General features: G+C 31.3%; 1 protein-coding gene across 3 annotated transcripts in view; it reads right to left on the reverse strand.

The window, feature by feature from the left end:
* LOC129750815 (cadherin-86C) overlaps positions 1 to 27,652 on the reverse strand; it is a 370,404-nt gene that overhangs the window by 210,913 nt on the left and 131,839 nt on the right. Inside the window, exon 1 of one of the 3 annotated variants that reach the window (XM_055745904.1) lies at positions 10,872 to 11,023. The exons of the other annotated variants lie outside the window; for them this stretch is intronic. The gene's annotated coding sequence lies outside the window, so the exon portion shown is untranslated. Of the gene's footprint in view, positions 1 to 10,871; positions 11,024 to 27,652 lie in introns of those variants that run through there. 3 annotated transcript variants of the gene reach the window in all.

Raw genomic sequence — 27,652 nt, forward strand, 5'->3', positions numbered from 1 at the left:
TGGGCCGTGATAGAACATACCCATAAAAAGCATAGCTTTGCGAGTTCAGTATGATTTTTTTGCATAAAATCATAGTTTATATTCTCTTCTATCGATGTGTCAGAAAATATTGACTTATTCGTTTTTCTCTGCTTGGTGACACCTTATTGAAAGTGTTTTAAAATTTAGATCGAAATGAAGAAAAACCTAAATTGTGAAATTATCACGACACAGGGGCATTTTAAGGAAAAAATCATACTTGCCATGACCAATCACAGCATTTAAAACAAATTGGTAATATTTTGCAGGCTTAAAATGTTTCAGATTCTTCAAAACAAGGGTGGCGCGTATTAGCCACATGGGGCGTTATATGAACTTTTCCCCTACGTGCTACAGATAATGTCAAAAAAATCCCTTTTGGGATCTTTTATTCAGGGGTCATCAACAGCGCACATATACATCACTTTGACAATAATAACGCACAAAGATTTTCCACACAGCAGTTAATCATATAATTTACAAGCTCTTGGTTTGACACAAGCACGCATGACTTTCTGGTCCAAAGTTTTGTCCACCGGACCCGGTTTCCGCCCACATTTTTTTCTGTCCACGAAGCTGATTTCCTCTCCATACTTCCGAATCGAATTTCAGACCACTCTAATGCTTACTGTTGTGATTTTACAATGCTTACGAACTTTCAATTCAGAGATTCATTCAGACACGTCTGTCTCTCAGAAGAATAGATCAATGATTGACTTTGTTTTGTATGTTCTGTCTTGTGTGGTAAAAAAAACAAACTTTGCCATGGAAATTTATTTTATTGTATACATCTCCAGTGTTGCCAAACTCAACTATTATTATAATTTTTTAATTTTTTTTTTTTCTGCATATCCTTTTTTCATCTCTATATTCCTTCTCATCTCTATTCTCGATAGAAACTTTTATTTACTGACTCATGTTTTTCTCTTGAATAAAATTTTATTTTTCGAATACCCTTTATCTCAATTCAGCAGCTTGGAAAATCTGCGCTTCCTAAGCCAATCCGTCTTTTTCTACCGGAAGGCCTAATCAAAACAAACAATAAGCAGCAGCAGCTTTAAAATTATGTGCTTCATAAGCCAATTCCGTCTTTTTTTTCCACCGGAAGGTCAAATCATATCAAACAATCAGCAGCAGCATCCTTGACAATCTGCGCTTCTTAAGCCAATCCGTCTTTTTCCACCGGAAGGCCAAATCAAAACAAACAATCTGCAGCTACAGCTAAATCAACTAAGCAGCTGAATCTGCGCTTCCTAAGAAAAATTTCGATTTTTACATCGGTATTCCAAATTAAAAAAAAACAATTAGCAACAGCAGCAGCCTTAAAAACCTACGTCTGTTAAGCCAATCCGTCTTTTCCATCATAAGGCCAAATCAAAGCAAACAACCAGCAGCAGCAGCCTTAGGTCCTCCGCTTCCTAAGCCAATTCCGTTTTTTTCCAACGGAAGACGAATCAAACAATAACCAGTTTCAAAAATCTGCGCTTCCTTAGCCGATTCCGTTTTTTCCAATGTAAGGCAAAATTAAAACTAACAATAGGCAGCAGCTGCTTTAAAATTATGTGTTTCGTAAGCCAATTACGTCTTTTTCCAACGGAAGGCCAAATTATAGCCAAAATCAGCAGCAGCAGCTCTAAACATCTGCGCTTCATAAGTCAATTCCGCTTTTTCCACTAGAGAGCCTTATCAAACCAAACAATCAGCAGCAACAGCAGTCTTAAAAATCTGCGCTTTTTAAGCCCATCCGTCTTTTTTCACCGGAAGGCCAAATCATAACAAACAATGACAGCAGCAGGCTTAAAAATCTGCGCTTCCTAAGCCAATCCCGGTTTTTTTTTTTCAGAGAAAGGCAAAATAAAAACTAACAATCAGCAGCAGCAGCCTTAAAATCTGCGTCTATTAAACCAATCCGTCTTTTTCCACCGGAAGGCCAAATGAAAACAAAAACAGGCAGCAGCAGCCTTAAAATCTGCGCCCGCTAAGCCAATCCGTCTATTTCAGTGGAAGGTCAAATCATAACAAACAATCACCAGCCTTTAAAATCTGCGCTTCCTAAGCCAATTCCGTCTTTTTCCAGAAGCTTAATAAGAATCAATTTTGTTCGTAGCAGCAGCCTTAGAACCTGCGCTCCCTGTGTCAATCCGTCTTTCTACCGGAGGCCAAATATTTTTTTTTTTTTCAAAGCAGCAGCTTTAAACATCTGCGCACCCTGTACCAATCCGGGTTTCTACCGGAGGTCGAATCAGAAACAAATTTTTCGTAACATCAGCCTTAACATTTTTTTTATCAGTTCAATAATTGATAATATAGTTATGTAGATATCAGAATACCAAAAATGATAGAAAAAATATATACTTCAAGTAATTCTACTTGAACAGTTAATTTAACCGTAATTATAGTTGAATCAACCATAGTCCAAAAACAGACTTTAATCATTTTATAAAAAAAATCGCTTGAAAATATACAACAAATTCTATTCTTTCTCAACGTAATCATTTCTACCAAAAATTTCAAATTTTGGTCGATCATGATCTTGTTTACAGCTAGTTAAAAATATCTCTTTTTTTTAAATAAATACAATGAAAGGCACAGCACGCTGTGCACATCACGTGGAGCCGCCCTAAAATTGTTTCGAACATACAAATGAAGACGTTTCCACAACAACTCAATTAGACGAGATGCATTACGTACTAATATCTATGAATAAGCGGCAAACCGCGTTAATTGTCAATTGGCTCACTTGTCGATCATTAACGACCGAAAGCCCGAATCTTACACCCGAGGGACGATGACCATCAACAAAAAAAAACTGTTCAGCAGAGCACTTTTGAATCCGTGCCTAACTGTTGTAGGGTTGCATAAGCTCAAGCGTACTTGAAAAGTTTGCAAGCCTACCCAGGGGCACTCCTTTTAATCTTAACGAGATATATCGAGCATGATTTAACACAATCAGAAAGCTGCGATGCTGATTGTTCAAAATTAACGCAAACCACAAGAGGTCCGGTTTGTTCGAGTCTTTTGTTGAAAGCACGAAGTTGAGAGGCTTCTTTTCTCACTTTGAGAGTCTGAAGAAATTACAAATGGCGATCCTGCCACATTGTTAGAATAGCCAAACAAAACTGGCAGGATCGCCATGTGTTTTCGAAACTTAAATTTGTATGGACTTATTATGCCATGACAATGTCATTGGAGTCTTAATAACTTAAAAATAAAATTGAAAACAAAAGTGTACTTAATTGCGAGAATGAGGAAGGAAATTCTAAATCAAACGTCAACGAATTTGACCTCTGTCAAAACCAAACAAAAAAGTCTTAAATATGCCCAGGGCACATGGATCAAGTATTTAATATTTTAACGACGCCTGTCGGCTTGTATGGAAATCGTTATGCCACAAATCATAAACCGGGAGGAATAAAGTCCGATGCCGCCGCCATCATGCATCAGTCGGTTGACAACACAAGACAAGACAAGTGTGTTTATGTTTTACCTTTTCGGAACTTTGTACGAACATTTGCCTACCCTTCGCGGGTCCAAAATTGGAAGCCGCGCGACCATCTGTGTCGATTTCAATGGTCTCCATCCCAGCAGAAACAAGATGCAATAAATGTTTAATTTTCTGCCTTCTTTTAAGCTTTGATTTAATTACTACGAACGATGATGATGATCAGAGGACATGCGACCGCTTATTTTGAAGGTCGCGAATCCATAAATATTGACCCCATCTGTTGAAGTTTCTTTTTTTTTTAAAGTTCCATTTCCTTCCATCTATTTAAGCCTAGCTTTGTCTTTCTGCGACAGCGACGAAGAGATTAGTTTCGGACAAATTTAGCCTAAACGATTTCCGAAAATATTAGACCCCACAACAGTTCGCCAAAACCACCCGGAGGCTAGTTATTAATTTGCTGGCCCCTTTAAAAATGTTAGGAGGAGCGACATTTATGAAACAAATAGCTTCAAGTTGAACAATTTTTCAATTTTATGTTTCGAAGCTAAATGGAAAGGACAAGGTTGCTTCCGATTGAAAAACATTCGTTTGGAGTTGTGGGAATCAATCCTAGAAGACTTATTAAATAGAATTGATAAGTAAAACTTCAAAAAATATCTGTCAGATTCCTTGAAAAAGATTAAAAAAGATTATCGAATCGTCAAATGAAACTATAAACTTTGCAGAAAAAAATCGCTTAAAAACTTTGAAATTTCGATTCCAAGCCCATATGAGAGAAAATATTTCAGATAAAATATTTGAAAGAACAGTGAATAGATTGCACTTTAAATAACCGGTAAATAAGTCTAAAATAAACAACGTAACGATAGCAATCTCAAATCGGACAAAAAAAATCGAAACGGGTTTGCTACACAAAAACCATTTTATCGGAGGCACACGCGTGTGCCACTCGATTGGATCGCCAAAAGAAAACTCCGACGAATAATTATTCCGAACGCAAAACGCGTTTCACAAATCACACCTACGCTCGGGGCTGATGAATTTTGGAAGACGAGCAGAAAATTTATTCAATCGAAAGAAGAAAAAAAACGAACGGTTGAAAACAACCCCAAACTGTTAACGTATGCAAATTGGAAAATGGAGATTCGTTTAGACAGAAATAACCTATCACTTTGAAATTTTTTTCGATTTGAATTCTAGCATTCCGATGGAATTTAAAGCGTGGTTTTGCGAACCCATCTATTGGTTTTTAATCGTCATTTATCACATCGTTTAGCTTAAAAGTGGCGACAACTGGGAGATTTTTTTTACTTGGATGCCAAAGATTCCAAGAATTATAAATCTGAAACCAAATAAAAAAAAACTGAAAATTGTTTTGGAAAAACCTAAGAATCTAATCTCAAATCTGAAATCTGAATCTGAAATTCAGATTTCAGATTTCGAATTCTAATCTGATCTAATCTAATTTCTAATCTGAATCTGAAATCTGAATCTGAATCTGAATCTGAAATCTGAATCTGAAATCTGAATCTGAAATCTGAATCTGAAATCTGAATCTGAAATCTGAATCTGAAATCTGAATCTGAAATCTGAATCTGAAATCTGAATCTGAAATCTGAATCTGAAATCTGAATCTGAGATCTGAATCTGAAATCTGAATCTGAAATCTGAATCTGAAATCTGAATCTGAAATCTGAATCTGAAATCTGAATCTGAAATCTGAATCTGAAATCTGAATCTGAAATCTGAATCTGAAATCTGAATCTGAAATCTGAATCTGAAATCTGAATCTGAAATCTGAATCTGAAATCTGAATCTGAAATCTGAATCTGAAATCTGAATCTGAAATCTGAATCTGAAATCTGAATCTGAAATCTGAATCTGAAATCTGAATCTGAAATCTGAATCTGAAATCTGAATCTGAAATCTGAATCTGAAATCTGAATCTGAAATCTGAATCTGAAATCTGAATCTGAAATCTGAATCTGAAATCTGAATCTGAAATCTGAATCTGAAATCTGAATCTGAAATCTGAATCTGAAATCTGAATCTGAAATCTGAATCTGAAATCTGAATCTGAAATCTGAATCTGAAATCTGAATCTGAAATCTGAATCTGAAATCTGAATCTGAAATCTGAATCTGAAATCTGAATCTGAAATCTGAATCTGAAATCTGAATCTGAAATCTAAATCTGAAATCTGAATCTGAAATCTGAATCTGAAATCTGAATCTGAAATCTGAATCTGAAATCTGAATCTGAAATCTGAATCTGAAATCTGAAATCTGAATCTGAATCTAAAATCTGAATCTGAAATCTGAATCTGAAATCTGAATCTGAAATCTGAATCTGAATCTGAAATCTGAATCTGAATCTGAAATCTGAATCTGAAATCTGAATCTGAAATCTGAATCTGAAATCTGAATCTGAAATCTGAATCTGAAATCTGAATCTGAAATCTGAATCTGAAATCTGAATCTGAAATCTGAATCTGAAATCTGAATCTGAAATCTGAATCTGAAATCTGAATCTGAAATCTGAATCTGAAATCTGAATCTGAAATCTGAATCTGAAATCTGAATCTGAAATCTGAATCTGAAATCTGAATCTGAAATCTGAATCTGAAATCTGAATCTGAAATCTGAATCTGAAATCTGAATCTGAAATCTGAATCTGAAATCTGAATCTGAAATCTGAATCTGAAATCTGAATCTGAAATCTGAATCTGAAATCTGAATCTGAAATCTGAATCTGAAATCTGAATCTGAAATCTGAATCTGAAATCTGAATCTGAAATCTGAATCTGAAATCTGAATCTGAAATCTGAATCTGAAATCTGAATCTGAAATCTGAATCTGAAATCTGAATCTGAAATCTGAATCTGAAATCTGAATCTGAAACATGAAATCTGAATCTGAAATCTGAAATCTGAATCTGAAATCTGAATCTGAAATCTGAATCTGAAATCTGAATCTGAAATCTGAATCTGAAATCTGAATCTGAAATCTGAATCTGAAATCTGAATCTGAAATCTGAATCTGAAATCTGAATCTGAAATCTGAATCTGAAATCTGAATCTGAAATCTGAATCTGAAATCTGAATCTGAAATCTGAATCTGAAATCTGAATCTGAAATCTGAATCTGAGATCTGAATCTGAAATCTGAATCTGAAATCTGAATCTGAAATCTGAATCTGAAATCTGAATCTGAAATCTGAATCTGAAATCTGAATCTGAAATCTGAATCTGAAATCTGAATCTGAAATCTGAATCTGAAATCTGAATCTGAAATCTGAATCTGAAATCTGAATCTGAAATCTGAATCTGAATCTGAAATCTGAATCTGAAATCTGAATCTGAAATCTGAATCTGAAATCTGAATCTGAAATCTGAATCTGAAATCTGAATCTGAAATCTGAATCTGAAATCTGAATCTGAAATCTGAATCTGAAATCTGAATCTGAAATCTGAATCTGAAATCTGAATCTGAAATCTGAATCTGAAATCTGAATCTGAAATCTGAATCTGAAACATGAAATCTGAATCTGAAATCTGAAATCTGAATCTGAAATCTGAATCTGAAATCTGAATCTGAAATCTGAATCTGAAATCTGAATCTGAAATCTGAATCTGAAATCTGAATCTGAAATCTGAATCTGAAATCTGAATCTGAAATCTGAATCTGAAATCTGAATCTGAAATCTGAATCTGAAATCTGAATCTGAAATCTGAATCTGAAATCTGAATCTGAAATCTGAATCTGAAATCTGAATCTGAAATCTGAATCTGAAATCTGAATCTGAAATCTGAATCTGAAATCTGAATCTGAAATCTGAATCTGAAATCTGAATCTGAAATCTGAATCTGAAATCTGAATCTGAAATCTGAATCTGAAATCTGAATCTGAAATCTGAATCTGAAATCTGAATCTGAAATCTGAATCTGAAATCTGAATCTGAAATCTGAATCTGAAATCTGAATCTGAAATCTGAATCTGAAATCTGAATCTGAAATCTGAATCTGAAATCTGAATCTGAAATCTGAATCTGAAATCTGAATCTGAAATCTGAATCTGAAATCTGAAATCTGAATCTGAAATCTGAATCTGAAATCTGAATCTGAAATCTGAATCTGAAATCTGAATCTGAAATCTGAATCTGAAATCTGAATCTGAAATCTGAATCTGAAATCTGAATCTGAAATCTGAATCTGAAATCTGAATCTGAAATCTGAATCTGAAATCTGAATCTGAAATCTGAATCTGAAATCTGAATCTGAAATCTGAATCTGAAATCTGAATCTGAAATCTGAATCTGAAATCTGAATCTGAAATCTGAATCTGAAATCTGAATCTGAAATCTGAATCTGAAATCTGAATCTGAAATCTGAATCTGAAATCTGAATCTGAAATCTGAATCTGAAATCTGAATCTTTGATTTATCGGCCTAGCGGTGAAAAGTGATGTCCTTTTTAGTAGGGACATCTACAGATAATGAAATTTTTATATAGATGGATAGAAGGTTAGAAGAAATGAAAGATGGTGAAAATGAGCGGGTAGAATTTGTCTAGAAGCATTACCATCACATACCAAATTTTTGTTCCTCACGAGCCTACTACTATGAAGTGGTAGATACAGATAGAGTTGCATCTACCACCACACATTAGTAGGCTTAGCGTGGTCCGCCCCACAAGCGAGAACTTGTAGTGCGGACGAACAAAAAGATGGTATGTGATCGCTCAGATAAGCTCCCTTTAACTCAGAAACGCATCTATCGATGTTTAAGTCTTCTCAGTTTGTTATCTTCGCATTCGTTACATGCGGGGTTTGCATGCGAAACGGTACGGTCGATAGTCTGATAGTGACCAACCACCGATGCTATGATGTCGTGTTTTTTATTTCTTTTTGGACAAAGTTATTTAATTTTATGAAGAGATTAACCACCGTAATTTTTTGTTTGTTACTTTGATTTATCGGCCTAGCGGTGAAAAGTGATGTCCTTTTTAGTAGGGACATCTACAGATAATGAAATTTTTATATAGATGGAAAGAAGGTTAGAAGAAATGAAAGATGGTGAAAATGAGCGGGTAGAATTTGTCTAGAAGCATTACCATCACATACCACATCACATCGTGAGGAACAAAAATTTGGTATGTGATGGTAATGCTTCTAGACAAATTCTACCCGCTCATTTTCACCATCTTTCATTTCTTCTAACCTTCTATCCATCTATATAAAAATTTCATTATCTGTAGATGTCCCTACTAAAAAGGACATCACTTTTCACCGCTAGGCCGATAAATCAAAGTAACAAACAAAAAATTACGGTGGTTAATCTCTTCATGAAATCTGAATCTGAAATCTGAATCTGAAATCTGAATCTGAAATCTGAATCTGAAATCTGAATCTGAAATCTGAATCTGAAATCTGAATCTGAAATCTGAATCTGAAATCTGAATCTGAAATCTGAATCTGAAATCTGAATCTGAAATCTGAATCTGAAATCTGAATCTGAAATCTGAAATCTGAATCTGAAATCTGAATCTGAATCTGAAATCTGAATCTGAAACATGAAATCTGAATCTGAAATCTGAAATCTGAATCTGAAATCTGAATCTGAAATCTGAATCTGAAATCTGAATCTGAAATCTGAATCAGAAATCTATATCTGAAATCTGAATCTGAAATCTGAATCTGAAATCTAAATCTGAAATCTGAATCTGAAATCTGATTCTGAAATCTGAATCTGAAATCTGAAATCTGAATCTGAATCTAAAATCTGAATCTGAAATCTGAATCTGAAATCTGAATCTGAAATCTGAATCTGAAATCTGAATCTGAAATCTGAATCTGAAATCTGAATCTGAAATCTGAATCTGAAATCTGAATCTGAAATCTGAATCTGAAATCTGAATCTGAAATCTGAATCTGAAATCTGAATCTGAAATCTTATTCTGAAATCTGAAATTTGAATCTGAAACCTAAAATCTGTATTTTAAATCTGATATCAGAATCAAAAATTCAAATTTTCAAAAAAAAATCTCATATTCTAATCGATTTCAAGTGGAAAAAAAAATCGGGAACGGCTTTTATAAAAATTTTATTTCAAAATAGGTCTCAAATTCTTATTTGAAGATTAAAAATTAAGTAAAAATGTTTCTAGGAGAAATATTTTATTTCAGTTTCGAACTGATTTGTCCGAGAAAATTCATTCTAACGCTAATCGACCTTGAATGAGGGACGTTTTTGTCGTTTTTTTTATCCTTTCTGCTTTAAGATAACTTTTCGAAGTAAAAAAAAGACACTAATAACCCCACAAAGCGAGCGCGTTAATCGACTTTGATTTTGCATAAATTAAGAATGGTAGGTATCTAATCGAAAGCGTTTCATCTTTGGCACCTCGCCAATATAAAATTCGATCGGATTTTGGAGGCGGTGTGTCGTTTTTTTTTCTCCTTCTCAAGTCGTTCGATTTCATTAATCATTCGAAAACTGGAGCTCGTAATTGGTGCGTTGAATTGTTGTTGTTTTTTTCAAATTGGTGAAGTAGGAAAACTTGAGAAGGGTTCCACCATTTTTTTTTCTGGTTGAATTTTGTGTGTTGATCGTTGTAATCTGGCATTTGCCCTTCGTGAGACCAATCTTCAGAAGGTGTTTGGCTACCTTCTTCGATACCTGAACGCGATCGATCATATGAATTTGACTAATGGAGATTCTACCACCTGATACTTATTGGGTGTTTTCGAATATGTGTTAAAGTCGTAAGACTGATGAAAGATAATAGACCAAAGAAACTGGTATTGAAGGTAGATTGTAATGAAGCAGTCTTACATGACTTTATGAGGTGATAATTTGAAACTTGTAACGAAAAAGGAACATTGAAGCGTTAAATTTCTGGATAGGAAATTGGTTTTTCCGAGAAAAAAGGGAATTCCAATGTCAGAACGAAAACTTATGGAAAAAAAATATACAAAGCAAAACGCAACCACGCTTTAAATTTAGCTAATTATTTATGACGGTCGCCATGCTATATAAGAACTTTTTGCGGAAAACATTGCGACTTTTCTTTGCATGGCGACCGTGATAAAATTTGAACTATTTGTGAACAAAAAACCCTATTTCCAAACAAAAAATATTTAGATTACAAGTTAAAAATGCCATAAGTAAAAAATATTTACAACTTTTTAGCTGTTATGTCTATTATTATAATGTTTCCTGTAAACTTATTTCAATAAAAAAAAAGAAAACCACTGATGAACATAACCGGAATAATAAAATAAGCTGAAATCTTTTGTGTGTTAATTCGCTGCAAGAGATGATTGATTGTCTATCTTTGACTTACTCTAGTTCTGCTGCCTAGATAATAATCGACAACAACAAGATTGACTCAGAGTTGTTAATGTTACATACCTGAAGCAGAAATGAATGACCACTACCAATTTGGAATGACGATTCAGTTTTTTTTTCCTCAGTTTGCTAGCTAAGCATTGATTTGGTCCGATTGAGCTAACGGTTTGTTCCAGATTGTTTCGGTCTTCCCTAATGATGTCCAAACTAGTTAATCAGGCGAGAGCGTGATTTGATTACCTGTAAGTAGAGAGAAAGAAAAAAACAAAGTCATTAGAATGGGCATCGGAAGTACTTAAGCAACTGGGTTAATTTTGGAAACAAACTTTTTTCCAATTTTGTTTTTTTCCACTGAATGTTTTGCCTGTTTTGACCAAACTTAAAGCAGTAGGCCTAGTCCACCTTTCAAATTTTTCCAACAGTCCAAGGCTGCTTGGATCGATACCCCAATATTGATTCAAATACGATAAATCAAGCTTAAGCGAAGATCTCTCGCACACACCTCGGGTGTCATTTTCCACCTTTCGGTGGTCACCCTAAATTAGATAAGCGAAAAAGAAACAAATTTGTTTGGCAAGATACCAACTAGACTAAAAATATGTGTCGATCGTTATTGGAAGCGCCACTAATTTTCGATTATGCTAATCGATCTTCTCCTAACTCAAGGTTATGTCACCAAATGAACGTCAAACATTTGTTTTTTTCTAATGGTTCAGTTTTGCTAAGGATTGAAAGTTAATCGGCGGATTTTTTCCCACCGTTTAATCGATTATTGATGATCGGCCTTTCGAATCAAAGGGGTGGTCCATATTTCCATAAGTGTTTGAGCTAAGCTCCGATTTGGGTTTTGTTTATGTTTTGACTTGGTTTTGACTGACTTTCGATTGTTGTCGGTGAGCTGTTGTTTTTTTTTATATTTAAGAATCTTTAAACGAATTCAATCTGTTACGTTCACAGAAAATTCCGTCAAATAGTCGCCCCTTTTTTGGAGATCGTAAATTGGTTCAATTTTTTCTATATGTATTGTTATTGAGATTTATTTCCCCATGATCCCAAAGAAAAGGCTGAAAATTAGGATAAAATGGAAGGTGAGCCGATGCGATTTTGAGTAATCATTTCAACAGTTTTGGAAATGTTTTTAAATGTGATCTTTCAGGGAATTCGATATCGATTATGATAAACAACCTTTCTCTAAAAGTGAAAGGAAGATTGTTTTATAATAACAAATCATTGTCAGCATGAAAAAAATGATAACTTTTGATTATCAAATCCTAAGGCACAAGTCAAAAGTCACAAGTCTCAAATCACACATCACAAGTCACAAGTCACAAGACAAATGTGATAAGCCATAAGACATAAAAAATGTCAAAATTGCAAAAATTGTCAACAAAATTTTCGAAATAGTCAAAATCGTCATACAGTTGTCAAAATTTACAAGTTGTCAAAATTATCAAAATTGTCAAAATTGTCAAAATTGTCAAAATTGTCAACATTGTACAAATTGTAAAAATTGTCAAAATTGTCAAAATTGACAAAATTCTAAAAATGTTCAAAACTGTTCCAATTGTCAAAATTGACAAAATTGCTAAAGAAATTCAAATTGTAAAAACTGTCAAAAATATAAAAAATATCAAAAATGTCAAAAATGTCAAAAATGTCAAAAATAACAAAAATGTCAAAAATGTCAAAAATGTCAAAAAAATCAAAATTGTCAAAAATGTCAAAAATGTCAAAAATGTCAAAAATGTCAAAAATGTCAAAAATGTCAAAAATGTCAAAAATGTCAAAAATGTCAAAAATGTCAAAAATGTCAAAAATGTCAAAAATGTCAAAAATGTCAAAAATGTCAAAAATTTCAAAAAGCTCAAAAATGTCAAAAATGTCAAAAATGTCAAAAAGTAAAAAATTGACAAAATTGTCAAAATTGTCAAAATTGTCAAAATTGTCAAAATTGTCAGAATTGTTAAAATTGTCAAAATTGTCAAAATTTTCAAAATTCTCAACATTGTCAAAATTGTCAAAATTGTCAAAATTGTCAAAATTGTCAAAATTGTCAAAACTGTAAAAATTGTCAAAATTGTCAAAATTGTCAAAATTGTCGAAATTGTCAAAAATGTCAAAAATGTCAAAAATGTCAAAAATGTCAAAAATGTCAAAAATGTCAAAAATGTCAAAAATGTCAAAAATGTCAAAATTGTCAAAAATGTCAAAAATGGCAGGAAAGTCAAAAATGTCAAAAATGTCAAAACTGTCAAAACTGTCAAAAATGTCAAAAATGTCAAAAATTTTAATAAAGTCAAACATGTCAAAAAAGTAAAAAAATTAAAAATGTTAAAAATATCAAAATGTCAAAATTTTCAAACTTGTCAACATTGTCAAAATTTTCAAAATTTACTTAATTGTTAAAATTGTCAAAATTTTGAAAATTGTCGAAATTCTCGAAATTGTCAAAATTGTCAAAATTGACAAAATTGTTAAAATTGTCAGAATTGTTAAAATTGTCAAAATTGTCAAAATTTTCAAAATTCTCAACATTGTCAAAATTGTCAAAATTGTCAAAATTGTCAAAATTGTCAAAACTGTAAAAATTGTCAAAATTGTCAAAATTGTCAAAATTGTCGAAATTGTCAAAAATGTCAAAAATGTCAAAAATGTCAAAAATGTCAAAAATGTCAAAAATGTCAAAAATGTCAAAAATGTCAAAAATGTCAAAATTGTCAAAAATGTCAAAAATGGCAGGAAAGTCAAAAATGTCAAAAATGTCAAAACTGTCAAAACTGTTAAAAATGTCAAAAATGTCAAAAATGTCAAAAATGTCAAAAATTTTAATAAAGTCAAACATGTCAAAAAAGTAAAAAAATTAAAAATGTTAAAAATATCAAAATGTCAAAATTTTCAAACTTGTCAACATTGTCAAAATTTTCAAAATTTACTTAATTGTTAAAATTGTCAAAATTTTGAAAATTGTCGAAATTCTCGAAATTGTCAAAATTGTCAAAATTGACAAAATTGTTAAAATTGTCAAATTTGACTAAATCGTCAAAATTGCCAAAATTGTCAAAACTGTCAAACTAGTCGAAATTGTCAAAATTGTCGAAATTTTTAAAATTGTCAAAATTGTCAAAATTGTCAAAATTTTTAAAATTGTCAAAATTGTCAAAATTGTCAAAATTGTCAAAATTGTCAAAATTGTCAAAATTGTCAAAATTGTCAAAATTGTCAAAATTGTCAAAATTGTCAAAATTGTCAAAATTGTCAAAATTGTCAAAATTGTCAAAATTGTCAAAATTGTCAAAATTGTCAAAATTGTCAAAATTGTCAAATTTGTCTGAATTGTCAAATTGACAACAATATAAAAATTGTCAAAATTGTCAATATTGTCAAAATTGCCAAAACCGTCAAAATTGTCGAAATTGCCAAAATTTTCAAAATTTTCAAAATTGTCAAAATTGTCAAAATTGTCGAAATTGTCAAAATTCTCAAAATTTTCAGAATTGTCAAAATTGTCAAAATTGTCAAATTGTCAAATTGTCAAAATTGTCAAAATTGTCAAAATTGTCAAAATTGTCAAAATGTTCAAAATTGTCAAAATTATCAGAATTGTCAAAATTGTCAAAATTCTCAAAAGTGTCAAAATTGTCAAAATTGTCAAAATTGTCAAAATTGTCAAAATGGTCAATATTGTCAAAATTGTCAATATTGTCAAAATCGTCCAAAGTGTCAAAATTGTCAAAATTGTCATGTCAAAATTGTCAAAATTGTCAAAATTGTCAAAATTGTCAAAATTGTCAAAATTGTCAAAACTGTAAAAATTGTTAAAATTGTTAAAATTGTCAAAATTGTCAAAATTGTCAAAATTGTCAAAATTGTCAAAATTGTCAAAATTGTCAAAATTGCCAAAACCGTCAAAATTGTCGAAATTGCCAAAATTTTCAAAATTTTCAAAATTGTCAAAATTGTCAAAATTGTCAAAATTGTCAAAATTGTCAAAATTGTCAAAATTGTCGAAATTGTCAAAATTCTCAAAATTTTCAGAATTGTCAAAATTGTCAAAATTGTCAAATTGTCAAAATTGTCAAAATTGTCAAAATTGTCAAAATTGTCAAAATTGTCAAAATGTTCAAAATTGTCAAAATTATCAGAATTGTCAAAATTGTCAAAATTCTCAAAAGTGTCAAAATTGTCAAAATTGTCAAAATTGTCAAAATTGTCAAAATTGTCAAAATTGTCAAAATTGTCAAAATTGTCAAAATTGTCAAAATTGTCAAAATGGTCAATATTGTCAAAATTGTCAATATTGTCAAAATCGTCCAAATTGTCAAAATTGTCAAAATTGTCAAAATTGTCAAAATTGTCAAAATTGTCAAAATTGTCAAAATTGTCAAAATTGTCAAAATTGTCAAAATTGTCAAAATTGTCAAAACTGTAAAAATTGTTAAAATTGTTAAAATTGTCAAAATTGTCAAAATTGTCAAAATTGTCAAAATTGTCAAAATTGTCAAAATTGTCAAAATTGTCAAAAATGTCAAAAATGTCAAAAATGTCAAATATGACAAAAATGTCAAAAATGTCAAAAATGTAAAAATTGTCAAAAATTTCAAAAATGTCAAAACTGTCAAAAATGTTAATAATGTCAAAATTGTCAAAATTGTCAAAATTGTCAAAATTCTCAAAATTGTCAAAATTGTTAAAATTGACAAAATTGTTAAAATTTTCAAAATAGTCAAAATTGAAAAAAATTTAAAAATTGTTAAAATTGTCTTAATTGTCGAAACTGTCAAAATTGTCCAAATTGTCAAAATTGTCAAAATTGTCAAAATTGTCAAAATTGTCATTATTGTCAAAACTGTCAAAATTGTCTTAATTGTCAAAATCGTCAAAATTGTCAAAATTGTGAACATTGTCAAAACTGTCAAAATTGCTAAACTGTCAAAATTGTCAAAATTGTCGAAAGTGTCAAAACTGTAAAAATTGTTAAAATTGTCAAAATTGTCAAAATTGTCAAAATTGTCAAAATTGTCAAAATTGTCAAAATTGTCAAAATTGTCAAAATTGTCAAAATTGTCAAAATTGTCAAAATTGTTAAAATTGTCGAAATTGTCAAAATTTCCAAATTGTCAAAATTGTCAAAATTGTCAAAATTGTCAAAATTGTCAAAATTGTCAAATTTGTCAAAATTGTCAATATTATCAAAATGGTCAATATTATCAAAATTCTTAAAATTGTCAAGATTGTCAAAATTGTCAAAATTGTTAAAATTGTCAAAATTTTCAAAATTGTCAAAATTGTCAAAATTGTCAAAATTGTCAAAATTGTCAAAATTGTCAAAATTGTCAAAATTGTCAAAATTGTCAAAATTGTCAAAATTGTCAAAATTGTCAAAATTGTCAAAATTGTCAAAATTGTCAAAATTGTCAAAATTGTCAAAATTGTCAAAATTGTCAAAATTGTCAAAATTGTCAAAATTGTCAAAATTGTCAAAATTGTCAAAATTGTCCAAATTGTCAAAATTGTCAAAATTGTCAAAACTGTCAAAACTGTCAAAATTGTTAAAATTGTCAAAATAGTCAGAACTGTCAAAATTGTCTGAATTGTCAAAATTGCAAAATTTCAAAATTGCAAAATTGTCAAAATTGTCCAAATTGTCAAAATTGTCAAAACTGTCAAAACTGTCAAAATTGTTAAAATTGTCAAAATAGTCAGAACTGTCAAAATTGTCTGAATTGTCAAAATTGCAAAATTTCAAAATTGCAAAATTGTCAAAATTGTCCATTTTGTCAAAATTGTCAAAATTGTCAAATTCTCAAAATTACCAAAATTGTCAAATTTGTTAAAATTGTTGAAATTGTCAAAATTGTCAAAATTGTCATAATTGTCAGAATTGTCAAAATTGTCAAAATAATCAAAATTGTCACAATTTTTAAAATTGAAAAAATTGTCAAAATTGTCAATATTGTTGAATTTGTCAAAATTGTTTAATTTGTCAAAATTTTGAAAATTGTCAAGTAGTCGAAATTGTCAAAATACTAAAAATGGTCAAAATTGTCAAAATTGTCAAATTGTTAAATAAACAAAATTGCAAAAATGGTCAAAATTGTCAAAATTGTCAAAATTGTCAAAATTGTCAAAATTGTCAAAATTATCAAAATTGTCAAAATTGTCAAAATTGTCAAAATTGTCAAAATTGTCGAAATTGTCAAAATTGTCAAAATTGTCAAAATTGTCAAAATTGTCAAAATTGTCAAAATTGTCAAAACTGTCAAAATTGTCAAAATTGTCGAAATTGTCCAAATTGTCAAAATTGTGAAAATTGTCAAAATTGTCAAAATTGTTAAAATTGTCAAATTTGTCAAAATTGTCAAAATTGTCAAAATTGTCAAAATTATCAAAATTGTCAAAATTGTCAAAATTGTCAAAATTGTCAAAATTTTCAAAATTGTCAAAATTGTAAAAATTGTCAAAATTGTCAAAATTGTCAAATTGACAAAATTGTCAAAATTGTCAAAATTGTCAAAATTGTCAAAATTTTCAAAATTGTCAAAATTGTCAAAATTGTCAACATTGTCAACATTGTCAAAATTGTCAAAATTGTCAAAATCGTCAAAATTGTAAAAATTTTCGAAATTGTCAAAAAGTCATAAGTCATATGTCATAATAGACTGAATCGATTTGGGGTCATTTTTGAATTTCTCAAACCCTGGGGTCTTAAAAGCTTCGTTTTGGTCCAAAACTCATCCATGATTTTTTGCAGAATTTTTAAGTAACGTTTACATGAGTAAATTTGAACTTTTAGGTTTGTATGGGAAAATTGAATATTTTGTACTGAAAAATCAACATCATTTTTGTTTCTTCTGTGGAACCGAGCCTGCTAATGGTATTTATGCCAATTTATAAATTTCTTCCAGGAAATTTTCCGCTGAACCACTTTGTCCAATATCATAACTTCGGTTCTTTTTAGACAAAAAAGTTATTAGCTGTTTAACAGGTGTATGTCTTTTTGGATTGATGAACCATGAATTCAATTGACACCAATGCTTGTGCCCCACGGAGTATGGCATGAAAAGTGGTCTTGCAATACTTCGCTAGGCACCCAGCAGTGGTGTCAATTGAATTTCTTGTTTATCAATGCCAAAAGACATACACCTGTTAAAGAGCTAATAACTTTTTTGTCTAAAAAGATACGAAGTTATGATATTCGACAAAGTTATTCAGCGGAAAATTTCCTGTAAGAAATTTATAAATTGGCACAAAAACCATTAGCAGGCTCGGCTCCACAGAAGAAACAAAAATGATGTTGATTTTTCAGTACAAAATATTCAATTTTCCCATACAAACCTAAAAGTTCAAATTTACTCATGTAAACGTTACTTAAAAATTCTGCAAAAAATCATGGATGAGTTTTGGACCAAAACGAAGCTTTTAAGACCCCAGGGTTTGAGAAATTCAAAAATGACCCCAAATCGACTCAGTCTAATGTCATAAGTCATAAGTAATAAGTCATAAATCATGAGTCATAAGGCATAAGTCATAAGGCATAAGTCATAAGTCAGTGTGAGTCAAAGGTAATTTTTTCACATTATCTGACGTTTCGTCATTTTTTCAAGATTTTTTCAAGGAATCTTCTATCAATAATTGATGTTTCGTTGTAAAATGTAAATTTTATATTTTTTATGACATGAAAACCCAACTCAAAAAAAGTTTTCATTGAAGCTCAATAGCTTGATGTGTTTTAAAAGAGTTGTCTCAACCTGTGCCATCCGATAAAGATCTTCATTGCCTTCTCAAGGTAGTTCTTTATCTTCTAAACAGCAAAGCAGAAGTTCGTGATCTCAACAGCTAGGCTGAAGACGTCAAACGAGCTGACATTTATTCCAGACGTCAGCAATGATAATAAAACCAACAACAAGTCAATCGCAGCTACAGAGAGATGACACAAACATTGACCATAACCTCACCCAAGAGACACACATATGATGATGCCCTCCGGGAGATTTTTGACAGACGATGGCCTACTGAGAAGATAAGTTGTCAAAGTGTGTGCTCCGCCTGCTTGGTTGATTGATTCTGTCAAATGTTTCGTCTCCGGTCAACCGGACACACCTTTTTGATGTTTGACGATCAGAGGCGGTCCAATTATGGTCAGGCTGTTGACGATGACAAGGTTTTTGGGTAATGGATTTTTCCCAAAGTTTGGCGGTTTCAAGGTATTTTTTTTCGTTCGATTATAAGAAGCATTAAAGTAGCATTAGAAAGCTTTAAATTGAAATCAGAAACTGACGACGACAGGAGGGCTGCAAAAAAAACTGCATCAACGACTCCACCTTTAATCGGGTGCAACAATCGCGATTGTCCCCGGCATCTTTGAGAAATCCTTGCTATGGGAAGCAAAAGATACGAGGAAAACAACCGGCACATGCAAATATAGGAAACCAGGCGTCGTCTCTAAGCCTACTATGTTGTAGTAGGAGTAGGAGAAGTTTTGAACTTGTGAACTTTGGGTAATGAAACAAAACGCCCCGTTCCGTTAAGATTGCAACCGTTCGCATTCGGTTCACTTTGTAAAAGCAAAGCAAAAAAAGGGGAAACTGGAGAGCGGAGTCTAGTAGTGGTCTGCAACCAAATCGAATCGAACTCCCCTGCAGATGTGGACCAGAGTCGTGCAGAAACTGCCAAACCGTAAACCAGACAGCCGAACGATTGCAATCACGCGGCGATCAGGACACAGAAAAAAAAAAGAAGCTTAACCCGAAACGACTTTCCGGACTTCTACTACTTCTAGGTTGGGGTCGACATTGCCCCAACCCTGTCGCCTTCAGTCGACTTCTTCCATTTCGGTGCTTTATGGCCCGAAGCCTAGTTTTGTCCACCTGGACCGTTGGAAAATCGGAGCGTGAATCGGGAGAGGCGCGGAAAATCAACTGCATTTTGCATACAATTTGGCACTGTGGGAAATGTTAACAGAAAATTTTTGAACTTATTGTTTAACTATTTCGGACAAAACCAAAATCAAGATGTGATGTGAAGACATAATTCTAAAAAAATTATACAATCCCAACCCTCTTGAACCTTAAAAAGTGGGAACTTTTTGACGCAGCTCGATGTGTTATGAACATGTGTGTGTACGTCTGTTTTTGTTCACATGCTTTGCGCAGAACTGGGTGGGCCGACTTTGCTGAATTTAGGCTCAAATGGTGAGGAAAGTTGTTCTCTAAAGATTTAGAAAAAAATGTGGAAAATGGTTGAAAATTAAAAAAGTTATAAACAAAACCCGGAATAAAACAGGGAATTTCCAATTTTTATTTTTAATTTTTTTTTAATATTTCAAAGTTCAGTCGAAATTTCTCAACAAAATTTTCATAAGTTATAGAGGACAATATTTCCAATCATTTGAGCCTAAATTGACTAAAATCTAATGTTCCAGTTTCGCTCAAATCGTGTGAACAAAACACCGATATACACACACAATCAAACTCACGTTCATGAATTTTCAATCTACCTTTGTTTAACGTAATCGCACATCGATGAAAACCTATAGAACCAGATTTGATCCACAAAAAACCCACTTTTGCCTATTGTCCAATTCGGTACAAAGTTGGCGCCCAACTTCCAGTACTTCATAGATTCGGTGCATAAAAATCGAGAGGGATGCTGCAGCAGAAACAAGTCAGTGTGCACGGTATCCGACCACGATTTGCGATCGAACTGCATCGCTACCAAAGTGCACATTTGCTGCACAGAACGAGTTTTCAATTGGTTCACACCAAATTCGAAGATCTGGACGACGACTGCTTTGAATAAAGTCCGGCGGCGACCCCCCTTCAAACTAACTCTGTCGGTCCCATTCGACAAACTAAGCGCAGTGGTGGTGGCTTAATGAAGTGTGAATTGTACACATGGGAGAACTTCTAGGAAGCCAAAAGGGGGGCCGAATGTGGGTGAACTCCTCACAAACCTAGGACCTATATAGCACAATTTAGCTGGAGGTTTGTTGATTTTTTCTTCTTTCCAACCCCCTAAGGGGAAAAACACGCATTTTCGCCACAGACTGCTGTAACACAATGATGTAGGTCAGAAGTGGCTTGTCTAACCTTCCTTTTCCCTCGAAAAAGGTAGATTTTCTCGTATTTAGTTCGCTGGGAAATGTGTGAATCGTTCGTTGTCGATGCGAACTACCTATGGCAAACACAATCGGGATCGATTCATCTGAATGGAATCAATGGTTTGGCATCGTCGCAAAAAAAAACAAACAAAAACAACATTGCTAGCTGGCGCCCCCTGATGATCCCGGAAGTTTGTGGTCATTTCTTGTTCAAGTTGAGCTTGCAAACTGTGATTATCTGTTTTCAATGCAATTTTCTGATTTTCTCTAAAACAAATGAAGATAGATAAATTAGCACAACACCAGACATACCTAACAACTATATCATTAATAAATTCAACCGATGCTAAATGTTCATGGTATCATTTTTTAAACCCTTACTAGTTTCAAGATAATCATATGTCCAATGTAATTTTGACGAGTTATGAAAATAAAGTGAGTCAAAATTTTTTTTCGCTCAATTTTGTTAAGAACAGAACAAATCTGAAAACATGATATTTTCTACAAACTTTATTAAGATATATGAATATTTCTTTAAGAATAATGCAAGTTTTGAAGCTCTTAAATCGAAAATTTTTTTCAAGAAAACGACACCCAAAAAAAAGTTGTATAAAGCATTCGCCAACAAGAGAAATGAAATCAGCAGTTTTAATTTGTATCTCATTTCTCGGAGGATTGTTCAACAAATAAAAAAAAATATGAGGCAAAGTTTTATTGTTCAACCTTTTCAAATTGATGACTTGAGATTCTAAAATGTTTAAGCGAAAAATGGATTGAGCCAGAGGGATGAATGACCTCATAGATGTAAAAATCCCAAAAATCGAATAAATAAAAAAAAACCCAGAGGACGAAGAAACGGCCGAAAAAGACAGATATCAAATTTATTTAAGTCTGAAAAATAAACTTTAATTTTCAAGTTTAATTAAAAAAAAATTGAAGAAAAAGTTCATAACGAAGACGAATAAATATTGTTAAAAATACCATTATAATTGTCAAAATTGTCAGAATTTTCAAAATTGTCATACTTTTCAATATTGTGAAAAATTTCAAATGGTAAAAATTGCCAGTATTTTAAAAAAGTCAAAAACAAAAACAATTGTCAAAATTTTCAAGAATGACAAAAATATCAAAATTTTCAAAATAGTCGAAGTTGTCAAAATAGCAAAAACTGTCAAAATTGGCAACATGGTCTAAAATTTTCAAAACTGTCTACTGTCTTAACACTGAAAAAATGTGAAAATTGTCAAAATTGTCAAGATTGTTAAAATCATCACAATCGTGAAAATTCTCAAACTTGTGAAAATTGTCAAAATTGTCAAAATGGACGGAATTGTCAAAATTTTCAAAATTACCAAAATTTCAAAATTGTCAAAATGTTCCAATTGTCAAAATTGTCAAAATTGCCAATATTGTCAAAATTGTCAAAATTGTTAAAAGAGTAAAAAATGTAAAAACTGTCAAAATTTTCAAAGTTGTAAAAAATTTCAAAATGGTCAAAATAGTCAATATTGTCAAAATTGTCGAAATTGTCAAAATTGTTAAAAGAGTAAAAATTGTAAAAACTGTCAAAATTGTAAAAATTGTCAAAATTTCCAAAATTGTCAAAATTGGCAAAATTATCAAAATTGTCAAAATTGTCAAAGTTGTTAAAATTGTCGAATTTGTGAAAATTGTGAAGATTGTCGAAATTGTCAAAATTTTCAAAACTGTTAAAATTGAGAATTTTGAAAAAAATGACTCCATTTTCAAAATTGTCAAAATTGTCAAAATTGTCAAAATTGTCAAAATTGTCAAAATTGTCAAAATTGTCAAAATTGTCAAAACTATGAAAATTGTCACGATTGTCAAAATTTACAAATTTATCAGAATTGCCAATATTGTCAAAATTGTCAAAATTGTTTAAAGAGTAAAAACTGTCAAAATTTTCAAAATTGTAAAAAAATTCAAAATTGTCAAAATAGTCAAAATTGTTAAAAGAGTATAAATTATAAACACTGTCAAAATTTTCAAAATTGTTGAAAATTTCAAAATTGCCAAAATTGTCAAAATTGTCGAAATTGGCAAAATTGTCAGAATTGTCAAAAATGTCAAAATTGTCAAAATTGTCAAAATTGTCAAAATTGTCAAAATTGTCAAATTTGTGGAACTTGTGAAAGTTGTCTAAATTGTCAAAATTATCAAAACTGTAAAATTGAAAATTTAAAAAAATTGACAACATTTTCAAAACTATTAAAATTTAAAAAAAAAAGTCAAAATTATCAATTATTTGTTAATTTTGTAAATTTTGACAATCGTGACAAATTGTCAAAATTGACAAAACTAATCAGAATTGTCACAATTGGCTTAATTGTTCAAAGTATCAAAATTGTCCAAATGATCGAAATTGTCAAATTTGTGAAAATTTTGAAAATTGCCGAAATTGTCAAAATCATCAAAACTGTAAAAATAGACAATTTTGAAAAATATGACAAAATTTTCAAAATTATCAAAATTGATAAAAAAGTCAAAATTGTCAAAATTGTCATGATTCACAAATATATCAGAATTGTCAAAGTTGTTAAAATTGGCGAAATTTTCAAAATTGTCAAAATTGTCAAAATTGTCAAAATTGTCAAAATTGTCAAAATTGTCAAAATTGTCAAAATTGTCAAAATTGTCAAAATTGTCAAAATTGTCAAAATTGTCAAAATTGTCAAAATTGTCAAAATTGTCAAAATTGTCAAAATTGTCAAAATTGTCAAAATTGTCAAAATTGTCAAAATTGTCAAAATTGTCAAAATTGTCAAAATTGTCAAAATTGTCAAAATTGTCAAAATTGTCAAAATTGTCAAAATTGTCAAAATTGTCAAAATTGTCAAAATTGTCAAAATTGTCAAAATTGTCAAAATTGTCAAAATTGTCAAAATTGTCAATATTGTCAAAATTGTCAAAATTGTCAAAATTGTCAAAATTGTCAAAATTGTCAAAATTGTCAAAATTGTCAAAATTGTCAAAATTGTCAAAATTGTCAAAATTGTCAAAATTGTCAAAATTGTCAAAATTGTCAAAATTGTCAAAATTGTCAAAATTGTCAAAATTGTCAAAATTGTCAAAATTGTCAAAATTGTCAAAATTGTCAAAATTGGCAAAAATGTCAAAATTGTCAAAACTGTCAAAATTTTCAAAATTGTCAAAATTGTTAAAATTGTCAAAATTGTGAAAATTGTCAAAATTGTCAAACAAAAAGTATAAACTGTCAAAATTTTAAAAATTCACAAATTTGTCAAAACTGTCAAAATATTTGAAGTAGACAAAATTGTCAAAACAAACAAAATATTTGAAGTTGTCAAAAATTGTCAAAATTGTAAAACTTGTCAAAGTTATAAAAATGATCAAAATTGTCATTTTTAAATTGTTTTTTTTTTTTTGTCAAAATTGTCAAAATTGTCAAATATGTTAAAATTGTGAAAATTTTTCAAAATTGTCAAAATACTAAATTATCAAAATTGTCAAAATTTTGAAAACTGCCAAAGTAGTCCAAATTTACAATTTTGTCAAAATTGTTAAAACTGTCAAAACTGTCAAAATTTTCAAAACTATCGAAATTGTCAAAATTGATAAAATTGTAAAAATTGTGAAAATTGTGAAAATTGTAAAATTGTCAAAAGTGTCAAAATTGTCAAAATTGCCAAAATTGTCAAAATTGTCAAAATTTTCAAAATTGATAAAAATGCTAAAATTCTCAAAATAATCAAATTTTCAAAATTGTCAAAATTGTCAAAATTGTCAAAATTGTCAAAATGGTCAAAATTGTCAAAAAGGTCAAAATTGTCAAAACTTTAAAAATTGTCAAATTTTCAAAATAGGCTTATTTGTCAATATTTCAAAATTGTCAAAATTGACAAAATTGTTCAAAATTTCCTTATTGTCATGTGGTCAAATTTGTCAAAATTGTCCAAATTTTCAATTTTGTTGAAATTGTCAAAATTGTCAAAATTGTCAAAATTGTAAAATTTACAAAATTGTCAATATTTTCAAAATTGTCAAAATGTTCAAAATTGTCAAAATTGACACTACTATCAAAGTTGTTGAAATTTTGAAAACTGTCAAAATTGTCAAAATTGTCCATATTGTCAAAATTGTCAAAATTGTCAAAATTGCCAAAATTTGAAAAATTGTCAAAATCATTATATTTTCAAAAATTGTTGTTCAAGAATTGTTAAAATTGTCAAAACTTTCAAAATTGTCAAAATTGTCAAACTTGTTTAAATTGTCAAAATTCTCAAAATTGTCAAAATTGTCAAAATTGTCAAAACTATCAAAATTATCAAAATTGTCAAAATTGTCAAAATTGCCAAACTTGTCATAATTGTCAAAACTGTCGAAATTGTCAAAACTGTCAAAATAGTCAAAATTGTCAAAAGTCAATATTATTAAAATTGTCATTAATTTTGCATTTGCCAAAATTGTCAAAATTTTAAAAATTGTCAGAATTGTCAAAATTGTCAAATTTTTTAAAATTGTCATGATTGTCAAAATTTCCAAAATTCAATTTTTTTTAGAAATTTTCGAAACGATCATAATCGTCGAAATTGTCAAAAAAGTCAACATTGTAAAAATGGGCAAAATTGTCCAACTTGTCAAAATTGTCAGAAAAATGTCTCTTATTTTGAAGATTCATTCGATGAAATTTAAATAACCTATTAGGACCATTCGATTCCGTTGATCTTTAGCATCGATTTATTCAAGATAATGTACAGCATCAATTACCGCCAGAATGTTTATCGAATGCAAATGTTCCCTTCCAATGCAATGTAGGTACCAATAATAAAATGCAAATATGGCCCCGAGTAGTCGGTTGTCCAACAAACGGAAATGACCATCCGTGTGGGTACATCTGGGAAGATTGCACAAGTAAACATCTTCCCAAAGCCAGACCTTCTCTTCCTTCAGCATTTTAATGAGAAAGCTCAATATGTTCGGAATGTAATCCCCGATGTGTGTTGTGTTGAACATCGGGAACCGGGGAAAATCTTCGCGAAAGGCACTTCTATTATATTTGCACACTCTTGAGAGGGATTCTGCGCTCGGGTATTGAAAATGTAAAGAAAAAAAGGGATGTGAGAGGGGGGGGGGGGTCAAGACATCTCTTTGTGTAGCAAACACGAAGAATGACCGCGAGAGCGCTACCGAAGTTCCTACCTAATACCGAAGATGTTTACCATTGCAAATGACGAGTTGTTCCATTCTTCGGATGAGCTTAGATAGGTACTTGGTCTGGTCGTCGTCGGTGATCTTTGAGGGCAGCCGATGTGATCCGTTCGGGTCTCCCGCGGAACACAAATCGTGAGCAGCTCCGAGGAAAATAACACGCGGAAAATAGGCGAGACAGAACACAATTCTCATTAGAATCGCATCTATCCCGATTTCCGAACGAAGGGCGGCGATAGTTCATTAAACTCTCCGATAAATTCCGGGTCCATCCTCCATCTTTCTAGTCGCGATTCTGAACTGCAAGCGAATAATGACAAATTTATGAAAATATATGCGAAGTAACGAAACTTCTCGTTCTTTACCGGGGAATCTCGGGAAGGATCCCGAAGCTGCGCCGAAGACTTGCAAGGAGGAAGGTCAAGCCATATGGCCATCATCTCAACGATCGGTCTGGGCCATTATCGACAATCGACCAGGCAGCAGCAGCCGAAGGGCACATAACGAACCGATTCGTAGGCTTCGTTATGGATGCTAACGGTTTGTTTAGTAAGAATCAGCAAATGCATCGATTGGACAATGCACATCTTCGATTCCGTCTGAAGAGTTTTTGAGATCAGAAGCCTTTTCTATTTTAAAAACCGAATGGAGATGAACAAAATTGTTAGTTTTATTGTATTTGTGATTTTCAAAAAATCGGTCAATTGCATAAGTTTTAATTATTTTTATTTTTCATCTATATCAAATTTTATTCTGATCAGAAGTATTTCTCAGAAAACCAATTGCCGAATCAAGTTGAACCTGTTATCCTGGTTTTTCTAAATGCTCAACATCATAGCAAAAGGGTTTTGATAAATTACCAAGGCAACCCATTTCTCATTTTTCAATAATTTATGAACAGATTTTGGTTGAATTGAGGGCCCTGAATCCAAAAATTTTCCTAGTTTTTTTTTCTAAGGAGTTTATTCGAAAAAAATGCAACACTTTGTTTCGTGAATAACTATTGAATGCATGGATGAAAATTGATGAAATGTAATGTGTATATACGTGCACAAAATTTTTCGACAACTTGTCAAGTGGTTTTTAAGATAGCGTCAAATACTGAAGTTCTTTGACAAAATATTTTGGGCAATATCGAGAAAAATCCAGAAAAGTCCCAGTAAAAGATCCAAACAAAGCTAGCAATCAACTATTCGACCAAAGTTCACATGGTAAATAGTTTAAGAAGTCCCAAAAGTGAGCTAAAATTTGAACGAAAGTGAAGATTATTGATTCCATGAAGTGAGAGAGCTCAATCCGAAAATATTAATGAGGAAGTAATTTTTAAAAAAAGTCATTTTTTCTGACTGGTTCGTTTAGCTGACTTATAAATAGGCTTGACTTCATTTCAATAAGGTAGGAAAACTGCCCATCGGTAAAATAAACAAAATACGGTGGTCAAATCGTGCGCAAAATTATTGGACTGCTTGTGAAGAGATATTTTTTTTTTTAATTTCGTAATGGCCCTTAAAACAAACTCTTTAGCGGTCACCTGGCAGGTTTCCAACCAGAAACT

This window comes from Uranotaenia lowii, chromosome 1 (genome assembly GCF_029784155.1).
Source record: "Uranotaenia lowii strain MFRU-FL chromosome 1, ASM2978415v1, whole genome shotgun sequence".
Lineage (NCBI taxonomy): Eukaryota > Metazoa > Arthropoda > Insecta > Diptera > Culicidae > Uranotaenia > Uranotaenia lowii.